Source organism: Meleagris gallopavo, chromosome 2, assembly GCF_905368555.1.
Source record: "Meleagris gallopavo chromosome 2, MGAL_WU_HG_1.1, whole genome shotgun sequence".
NCBI classification, from domain to species: Eukaryota; Metazoa; Chordata; class Aves; order Galliformes; family Phasianidae; genus Meleagris; species Meleagris gallopavo.
In genome coordinates, this window is record NC_139405.1 from 11,634,521 (window position 1) to 11,645,476 (window position 10,956).

A 10,956-nucleotide genomic window follows, 5' to 3' on the forward strand; every position below is an offset into this window, starting at 1 on the left:
AGTAAGATTACATAGTACCAAAAGCAATGTTGCCCCACCAATAGATAACGTTGAAGTGTATATAGATACACAGATGTACATACATTGCTGTTAAGCTTCCAGAGAGAATGCAGTGATAACCAAGTTTTCCCATTAAAGAAGTTCCAAAAGAACCTGACACTAGGGTTGAAAAACACACTCATAACACAATTCAAGGAAACACCATCAACTGCATTCATGATGCCAGAGTTCTCTTCCCTGCACACAGGTTTAAATCCAGCATAGTCCTGGCAAAGTAACACTCAGCTTCTCTACATTTCCTCATCTACAGTGAGCATCTCTGAGCAGAGAAAGGGCTCAGCTGAGGAAGAGGATGCAGAAGAGGTACCAGGAGTGCTACCAGGTAGATGCAACCCTTGCCCTCCCAAACCATGAGGCAGCCCCTTCCTATACCATCATGCCTCAGTCCAGCTACAGCAGTCCTCTCCTACCCTGCCTCACCCCTCTGTGCTCAGCACATCTAAATCTTCCATTCAAAGGAAACAGGCTATGATCCTTATTACCATTTCTCAGGAGGGAGGATGCGAATTCTGCACCTTCAAAAGTTGCAGGAGAGGATTTGAATGCATGGGAAACATGGCAAATATTGTGGAGAAAGCAGAGTAGAGAAACCTTAACTTAAAAAGGATAACGAAGGGCAAACCCCAGGTGCAGACTAAAGTAATTAAATCTACACAAGGAAAGGCTTCATTCAAGGAAAAGCGATATTAAGTACCACACTGATCTTGCTCTAAAGCCAGTAAAGGCAATCTGATGCCTCTCCTGGAAAGGTTATAGATTTTATGGTTAATGCAGACACCTCAAGCAACACTGAGTCAGAGTTAAAATAAACAGGACTTCAGATACAATTTCAAGAACTTCAGGCAGGCTGAAATGCATAGTGCCTTGTTTCAAATTTATTTCAGTCTGAAAAGCTGGAGGTAATTTTTTTTTTAAATAAAAACCTCAAATCCAGGAGCATGGCAAGCAATGAGAGTCATATAACATGAGGAGCCTTGACCAAGCCATGTGGTGTTTCAAACTGAGAAATAAAAGAAATTCCACCATCCACCTCTGTGACAAAGCTGGGCTTCGGAAGGGGCTGGCACATCTGCAGCCACATTGATGCCACAGAAACACAACTATGGCATGTGACTAACAGCCCACAGCAAGGGGCATCACAGCCTCCACATTCCTTCTGTGCTCTTACTCTCATCAGCCAGCATGAGGCATCAGATGCATTCACCAGTTTCACAGTTCAGTGCCTAAGAGCAGAGTTCAGTGCAACAAGTGCCTTACTGCTTCAGCACATGCTATGACATGTCATCCTCTCTGGTGAGGCTCAGAAAGCTACAGAACTATTTTGGTAGCTATACAGTACATCACTTGACAGCCACACAGTTAAGCAACGGCTCTGTTTTCTCACAGCAAAAAAGCTGTCAGGGTGAGATTTGTCCTTTTGTTTAACTGATGCTGGCTTAAGCTTCAGTCTTTTCTCATTTGGCATCTCTTATATCTTCTCTGTTACGGGGGTTGCAAATCCCACTGCTAGTGTCAGCAGCAAGCATGAAGCCATACCGATCATCAGACAATCATCAATAAGTGCATTCTGAGATTTCAGCGTGGTGCGAGGCAGCTCAGGATGTTCCAGTTGGCAAAAGTCTGGTATCACACCTCTTGCAAGAAAACTTCTCTCAGTGCTATGCACTGAAAAGAGTTCCAGCCGCTGTGTCAACAACAGCACCGCTCATTAAGAGGAAACTGAGTGGGTTATTTTTAATATAATTGCATCCTGGAAGAGACTGCACCTTTGGAGTCTCATCACTGGATGTTGACACAGCCTTAAGAAGGAACAGCAAGAGCTGCTGGGATTTGTCTGAACATCTTGATAGAGGGAATAAGCAAAGTAATGACTGCTTAAAATGATAGAAATTAGTACCTGCTAATTATGGTAGATAAATATTTGTTGATTCCTTACATATCACCTGCTAGTAAAGGAGGCTTTTGTGATAGGTTGTCTATTTTTTTTTCCCCCCTTTTGGAAGGAGTTCTTTCCTTCACTAACTGAGCATTTAAATAGCACGAAGAATGTTTTCCTTGCATCTTCCACATACACAACACCAATTACATAACACAGTCATTTAAAGGAAGAATTGTCTATGGAGTCCCTTAATAGGCCTTCATTTTGTGCCATCACAATTAGTCCAAAATGAGTTTGGTCAATGAGAAGAGCAGTAAGCAGAAAAACAACCAAATGTCACTGGCTGAGGGGAACAAGGCAGTTATGAAATCAAACCTGAATGAGGTCAAACTCTGAAGGAGGTTGGGCTGAATGGAAATACCAAAAATTGCTAGGCATTTTTGCATAACCAGGGTAAAAGTGAAACTATCCAAAGTTATCTGGAAGGAAAAAAGGTTACTCTTTTCTACAGATAAATGGAGTGCATAATTAGGAGTAGTCTAGATTTTCAATCTATCCTACCAACCACTGCAGTGTCCTCCTTCCATTGAATCATTGGTGCCCACACACATACAAAAAAGAAAAAAGTCAACTTCTTTACAGAGGCAAACCACAATGTATGAATACTCTTGCTAACTTCTGTCAGAAGAAATTTATCAGATTTAGCTGTGAAAGGAGTTTTGGTTTCTGTTTTCATTGAAGAGTTAACTAGCCCTCTTACATTTGATCAGCTCTACCTTGGTCATTACTGAATGTTTTCACAAGCACATGGGCAAAGCAAAGTCTAAAAATTCAAATGAGGATGCATTCTGGCTTTCCAGCTATCTTGCACAGTCTGCATTTCACACTAGAGGCAATGCGAAAGAAAGCATTAAGGCACATAAGATATACCAACAGACAATGAAGGCCAATTGGTTTTCCATAATAAACAATTTCCTTCAACACGGTAACAACCCAACATGTACACCTTCCTTCCTGCACGCAAGAGAAAAAACGTGTACAAAAAAAGAAACTTGTACTTCTCCATTACTTCCTCCCTCCGTCTGACCTTTAATTAGTTATCTAATAAGTCATATTCATAGATGCCTTCAAGATTGTCTTTCAGGACAAATGACTTCACTAAGTTTGTACTGTCAAAGATGCTTATCAGATAATAAACAGCCTACTCCTGAGCTGTGTCACAGGACTCTAAGAACCACGATTGTGAAGTGTGCCACCAGAAAAATGGAGGTTCACAGCAAAGGACTGGCACCCATCAGAAATATTGGCACAAGCTTCTATGATGTACAAAGAGCATTACCACAAGTACCTATCCAAATAGGAGCCTAATATGCTGTGCATGGACAGTTCAAAGACATGAAAAAATTCTTGGTTTAGATTAGTTTCAGCATCATTAGAAATCATCTTTTCCACAGTTTAATTCTTTCTTTCAGGTTTCTAATCTTAGATATTTCTCTCAATAGTTCACCTTCCACTCCTAAACTTTGCACCCTCACATCTCAATTCCTTTCCTTGCCATTCCAACAAAAGATACATTCCTGTCATCTGGATCTTCTTGAATACCTGGATCCATGCTGAGAAAATTCATTGTTAGACATCATGCCAACAGCCCTAGAACTGCTCCATCCTCATTCTATAAGGCACCAAAGAGAAAGCAGAAGTTATGAGCAAGACTTCCCCCTCACCTACCTTACATAGATCGCTTTGAATTACAGCTTTAATTACAATGCCAACAGTCCTGTGGAAAAAAGTAATTTTTTCAAAGAAGAAAACTACTACTGCATGCACATTTACTTATCTCCCTCAAAAGAAAGGCAGAAATGCAACAGATTCAACTCTTAGGAATCTTTTGCATAAATCTTCTGACTCTAAGAAGTTAGATTATTTAAATCCATTATCACCATCATCTGTCTTAAATCCGAGTCAGAGATCAAGTGAAGATATACTATGTTTTGTAGCCTAGAATGTCTTGAAATCATTAGAGAGTTACCAAGTAAACAGTCTTTAGATAGAGTAGGCACCAAAATAAAGCACATGTTAACCTGTGTAAATAGTTTTTTTTTTTTTTAATCAAAGTAACTCCTACAAATTCTAAATGATGTTTATCCAAGAATCCAACATAGCTCCCAAGTTACCACAGCCTTTACATTTTTCCAAATTAATTTAAATTGAAGCACATACAACTGCTGATCCATGTCAGTGGTGTATTACCATTTCCAAACAAAATCTTTTATTACCAGGAAGATGGTGCTGGGTTTCTGGGGAATGCTTTTTCTGTATGTCAAGTGGATGAGAACACTGAATCTCAGTGCCACACGTACATATATCTATTCCCTGCATCCTGAAACCCTCAAAAGTACCATGGTGCTGAGAACATCACCACAACATCGGCTACTTTAAGGATACAGTTTACCAAACAGTATTCTTTGGGTCATTACTACTGCTGCTGAAGATTTTCTTTGCTTCCTTATTTACGCAGCATATATTGTCCCTATGTGGATTTCTTGCTTCATAAATTGACATGACTCCTGTTAAATTGTAGGGTGCTAAAGCTCAGCAGATACTTATTGGAGGGCTGAAAATAAGCAGTAACCTGGCTGCATGTGACTATGCAAGAGGACAGCAAACTTATGGATTGCTGAAAATGGTTGACAAATCAAAAAGGAAGCAAACAGTAATCCACAAGAGTAACTAATTTGAGAATTGACCAAAACCTCTTATTGTCAAGAGCTCACAGCAATGTAATCCCTGAATTTCTTCCTTTCCTTGGCTTTGAGTTTTCTTGCTACTCCTTCCCTGTAGAACCAGCTGTATAAGAACTAGCCTTTGAACTCACTCTTCAGACTGTTAATACAGCAATTAGCTTAAGCCCCAAGAGAGGTAGGTGAAAGCTAAAAATTATTTGTTGGAAGGATTACATTATACTAGTGGTAACAATAATGGCTTTGTTCCTTTCTTGTTTGTACATTGTTCTTTGTAGTATAGATGACCTATGTAATTACCTATTTCATCATGCTCCACAAAGGAGACCTCATTGCTCTGGTTCAAATTATTCATGCAGAATAACCTAGAATTGTTAACTCCACATTCTAACTGCAAATAATAAATCAAAGAGCAAGAATCAGTACAAAACATACCCACTATAATTACAAGCTAAATTAACACTTCTGCACTGAATACACCCTCTTCTTTCCAAGTATTATTTCCTGTCCTACCCACATCCATAGATTCAGTGTTCCCCTACACTTCATATTTCACTCATTTCTTTCACCCTACACTTCATATTTCACTGACTCAGTTCTTTCACCCATAGTCATGCTGAACCATTCTGCCTGGCCCCAGCACTGATACTGCTGGTATGGTTCTAGTCAGGGACAGTAGCATTGGGCCCCAGAGGAGGTGGTTAGGGCAGTGCCTGAGAAACAGGCAGCTAAACTACACATCCTCTGTTCACAAAATAAAAATTAGCATTTATTTAGCTCATTTTAAAATAAATCTTTCCTTAAATGGAATCACAAAATCAGTAACAAATAATCAAGTGACAATATTTCTCTACACATCTACATGTAAATAGACAGTGTAAGTAAAGTGCTAGAGCCCCGTGTGGAATGGTAGACCCTTAACCACCCCAAATAGCCTCACTTTGGGTGAGGCTGACAATCAAACCTTTGTCCACAGGCACAGGATCAGAGAGTGGCTTGGGTGGGACAGTGTCCCTTCCAACCCAGTTCAAATCCCCCTGCCATGGGCAGGGCTGCCTCTTGCCAGATCAGGCTGCCCAGGCCCCCATCCAACCTGGCCTGGGCACTATCAGGGATAGGGCAACCACCAATTCTCTGTGCAGCCCATGTCCATGCCTCCCCACCCACTCAGTAAAGAGTTTCCTCTATTATCCAATCTAAACCTTGCCATTTTGGTTTAAAACCATTTCCCTTTATCCTATCATTACAGACCCTGCTAAAGAGTCAGTCCCGTTCTTTCTTATAGCCCCATTTCAGATATCAAAACTGCCATTATCAGGTCTCCTCAGAGCCTTCTCCAGGCCGAACAGCCCCAGCTTCCCCAGACCATCTTCATAGAAGAGGTGCTCCAGAAGCTCTAGTTAAGTTCAGGTCATCTAGCTCCATCTCCTTAGACCTGCGTTGTAGTTCATAAGGACAGGCAGCAGCAGGTATAGTTGCTTTAAACAAAATAAAGGTAATGGTCATAATCCAGAAATAAAGAAGATATTTCTTACCCCCTTCTGAGGATTAGGGTTTGCAAGGCTCTCTGAACACTCTAAAGGAGGCCATCTGTAAGTAGAGATGCTTCCCTTGTGGCTTCCAACCCTTAAATGAGGTTAGAGAGGGGTGGCCTCAACTGCTTTCACCTGTGCTCCCATGGCTGCCTCCACCTTTTCTCTAGGTGCTCAATCACTGGTTCAGGCCATGACCTAACCATGCCCATACACAGTCATACATCCACATCTGGTATTACATTGATTTCCCCTTCCCATACACCACTGCGGTTTCTGGCCTTGCCTGCTGCTGAGATGGACCCTGGCATCCCCTGCCTTGTTCAGTACAAGCACAGCAGTATCTGTACCCTAATGAAAAATGGTCTTTACCTTAGTTTTCAGTGGTTATCTAAGCTTAACCATGATTTTTACATATATCATTAGGAAAAGTCAGAAGGAAAGCTAATGAGGCACAGCTGTTAGCAAGAAACCTTCTTTCAGACACAAATGGAAAAAGTGACCCACTGAAAATTATTTAAGTGGTGACTAGGTGAGACATCAACGACAGGACTCTGTCCCTCCATTTTCTATGCAGTGAATATACAAATCTTAAGATGAGGACTGGTCTGTTAAAAAGCAGACAATATTTGTACAAGCACTAGTTCAGTGATAGCTGGGATACAGCAACATACGTGACACAGCTAATTAAAATAAGCAGTAATAAATAGCAGAATTGAGTTGGCATTTCATTGTAGGCAACACTGCACATTCTTTCCCTGGGAACAGGTGGAGCACAGCATTAAATGAGAACCTCACCACCCCCATTCTGACCTACATGTCAATTGCACCCCTACTTATCAGACCAATTCTTAGCCCCCAAGTTTCAGAGCAGTCCACTTCTCAAAGAATATTAGGTATTAAAGAGAAAGTTACAACAAAGAACAACAAGCAAAAATTTAAGTCAGATTATTCAGATTACAAACAAGGCATTTTTCCACAGTGAAAGTAACGGCCCACTGGAAAAAATTGATCAAGGAATGTTCCAAATTAAAGGTTGCACCTGAAAGCAGTGCACTTTCTGAATGACAGGTTCTAGCTAAATTAAGTTACTGAGTTCCAGGTGCAACAGGGAGAAACTGATGGAAGGGAAGAGTAAATGACATGACCAGCAGTTATCAAACAAAATACATTCCTTCCCTTGTAAAACTGAGATGTAGCAGTTGCAGTACAGAAAGCAAAAGTTATTTCAGAGTACTGCAAGTAATTTTAACAAGTGAGCACTGTAGAAGTTACATAAAGACAATTAGATGATTAAGTAAGCACACAAAAGGTTTACTGCTACCTTACACTACCACAGCCCCTGGAAACATGAAATATAGTAGAGTGAAAATTCAGAGATTAGTTTGCCAATTAGACATCAGACCTCATAGCTAACTGAGAAGAACTTATGTGCCTATCATCCCACTTTTGAAGGGCTCAAAATGGAATAAGCCTGGAAGAATAGAAGGCTAAGGTGTTTGTGAGATCAACTAGAATCAGAGGAGCAGTTTTCAGATCATTGTTTGTCTCTCCATTACTCAGTGAAATTAAAGATTTACTACAATATCTTCTCATCCCAGTCATTAAAGACATCCTAGTGCAACCAGGCCAGATACGGTGACAGAAAAACCATCCTATTTCCACTACAGAAGTACAGAACTACAACAAAACATAGGATAGGAGACAGATTCATGCTGTCATACCAACCTTCCAGGGGAAATTTTCTTCCTTACTTCATTCCTTGTGTGTTTTTGTTTTTGTGGTGGTGGTTGGTTTCATCCTTCTGAATTTTTAGGTTTTTCCCCCTCTCTTCTCTGTTGAGCTTTACAGAAGACCAGCTTAACTGGACCAGATTGCCCTTCTTCCTCTGGCTGGGAAAGCCTGTGATCAGCAGGGAGCCCAGCACAGCACTGCTGCCACAGGGTCTTGAGGAAGCTGTGCCAGAGCACCAGCTGGGCTGGCCTTCCTCCAGCAGCCAGGATACCACAAAAATCCCTTCTGCCTTTAGTTTATCCTTTCACTCCCTCTTTTCTCACCTGTTTCTTATTTGTCTACAAACAGAGATGAGATTTTAAACAATCCATTCCTCAGTTCCTCCACAAAGGTTATCCATAGCCATCCCTAATATCCAGGCTTCAAAAGTGACAGATATTTCTCTACCTACTTCTTATAAGAATTGATTAAAGCCAAAAGACAGTCCTGAAAACATTACTTAATACTTCCACTTCCAAGCACTTCAATTTGTTATTCCTTTTTCAATTGCTAATAAAAGATTGAGAAGTGTTTTCCCATGGCAGAAGCCATGGGACCAACCTAACACCCTCATGATACATCCTGAGCTGTGCTTCACTGTCACAGACCCAGCCTCACAAACAAACTGGGCAATCCTCCCAGGCAAAGGTTGCTGACTGGTGTAAACCTACACAGTTCTTGCAGCAGCTTGTCTACATAACTGCTAGTTAACAGGGCACTCATCTCCTCATGCTCTCTTTTACTTGTTGTATTTATAGTCAAGATAATAAGAAAAATAAGTTTCAAAGTCTTTCAGATGTACTTAGAGCTAAGCAAAGTGGCACACATGGACTACCTCTCCATGTCCAGAAGCACAGTTTCTATTCTCTTACATAACTAAGATTTTTTTCGTTTACTGTTGCACTAAGACTGAATACCTTTAGCAATTCATTTTCAAGCTCAGGTATTTACCAAAAGACCATTTTGTTGCTGGTTGCAAAGTTCACAGCTCACACAGTCAGCACCTGAATTCATTCAATGAGCAAAACTCTTCCATTCTCCAAAAACAGAAGTCAGAGCTCATTGGTCTGAATTTCAAACTTAGGACACAAGCAGGTGCTTTGCAAACAGCTGACATCTGCTCTGAAAAGGTCCAGAGCACTTTCAAAACAGTCCAAGATAGACACAAACAAGCTTTAGAAACTGGGAGACATAGAATTTGTGATTGTTTAGAAATGCATTAGAAAAAAATATATCTGAGATGTAAAGTAATATTAATACATAATTTCAACTAATTTGAGAGGACTGAGTTTCAGCAACTTAGTGCCAATCAGCTTCCAGAAAAAAAAAAAATCAGTCTTTTCTGGAGTGTACTCCTAGCTTAGAACTTCAAAACAGCACTGGAAAGTCAGTACTAAACAACCTTGGCATGAACAGCAGTCTCTGTGTCCCCCAAAGCTACACATAAGCTTGCCACTGCATACTGGAGCTTGAAACCATGTTTTACATTCTTGGCTTAGTTGTTTTAAAGTTATACCATGATCTCAAATACACATCACAAGTCCTTTTAAAGTAAGAGGTGAAAATGAACCGCAATATGACTACCAAAGTGAAAGCTGTCAGCCTTACAACAAGAGTAAAGAGAGCCCAGGTATCTGTGTTCCTGATTTGCTGACACTGTTCCAAAGCAAACACTGCACTGTCACCTCTAAGACTTGCAGCTGGAGACAGCTGTACTCAGACTACAAGCCCACCTACCAGCTGAACAATTTTGCTTCCTTCTGTAGAAGTATATATGCTTCCCAGACTTCCCTCCCCCCACAAGTATTTAATTACATACAGCAGATACTGCATCAAGCAAAACCAATCCTATGTTCTCTGGGCAGTAGATCTCATGGAGGAACTCAAGCCCACAATTTGTAATTTGCCTGGGTTACGTTAATTTTCAGTTTGAAGATGCAAAAAGCATTTTAAAACAAATCAGTTTGCATCCAGTTGTCTAGAAGGCCAATGTGGTCTAAGGAGAGGAACAGATCAGCAGTAGAAAGCAGGTGGCAGCTGCGGATAAACAACGCTCACAGGACTCCAAGAGAAAACGCAAGGATCACCTTCACAGAGAGTATTTTAGTCTCCATTCTTACTCCCAACAGGAGCAGCAACCCGGTACACCTTGATATGGTAGGAAATACAGGAAGAAAAAAAAAAAAACTGTGCCTCTTAGGTCCGTAAGACCAAGCACGGATTTTCGGGGAGAAAGAAAGCCCGCAAGCGCCGTTAACCCTCCTACCTCCGCTCCGCAGAACGGGGACTGGTGGGAGCTGCTTCTGCAGCTCCTCAGCGCTTTGCTGCCTGCCGAGGATCTCACTGCTGGGCTGAAAGCACCACCTAGCGTATGCAGCGTCCCATCTCGTTTCTAAACGTGGTTTTAATTGCGTGGGGACAGACTGCAGGAACGATTCAAAGCCTAGTTCTCCGTTCCCTCGTAATTCAAGGTTACTCACTCCTTTGCGAGACTGACCACCAACAAGGCACCCTGCATGGTTTTACTATTACGAGATCAAAGCAGAAGTCAGACCCCAGGGGGACACAATCAGACTCAGAGCTTAATTAACGGTAGATTAAAAGGTTGCTACAAAGCAAGAATTTCAGTATTATTGTATAATATTATTTTAATAATCTAATTAAAACTGTTTGGTGCTCAGCAGAAATAAATGACAGTGATTAGAGAACATAAAACTCTCTCACACTATGTAAACTTACATACCTTTATTTTCAGAGTAGTTATGAGGTCTGCTCCAAAAGTAATGCCTCCTATTTTACTATGTTGGCCTACAACATTAGAAATGGATGTTGGTGAGATGACACCATCCCATCATTGAATCTTCCCACCATTATTCCATTGAATTTTGTTGCCCATGTAACAGATGGCAGCAGGGAGGGCAGTCTGGCATAACAACATCTAACATGGAAGTGCATATGAAGTCAAAGTGTA

General features: G+C 41.0%; 1 protein-coding gene across 1 annotated transcript in view; it reads right to left on the minus strand.

Moving 5' to 3' along the window:
• The window catches only part of LOC104909547 (uncharacterized), a 198,467-nt gene extending 188,143 nt beyond the window's left edge, over positions 1 to 10,324 (minus strand). The window contains exon 1 of the mRNA XM_085218902.1: positions 10,252 to 10,324. The gene's annotated coding sequence lies outside the window, so the exon portion shown is untranslated. The remainder of the gene's footprint in view (positions 1 to 10,251) is intronic.
• Between the last annotated feature and the right edge of the window lie 632 nt (positions 10,325 to 10,956).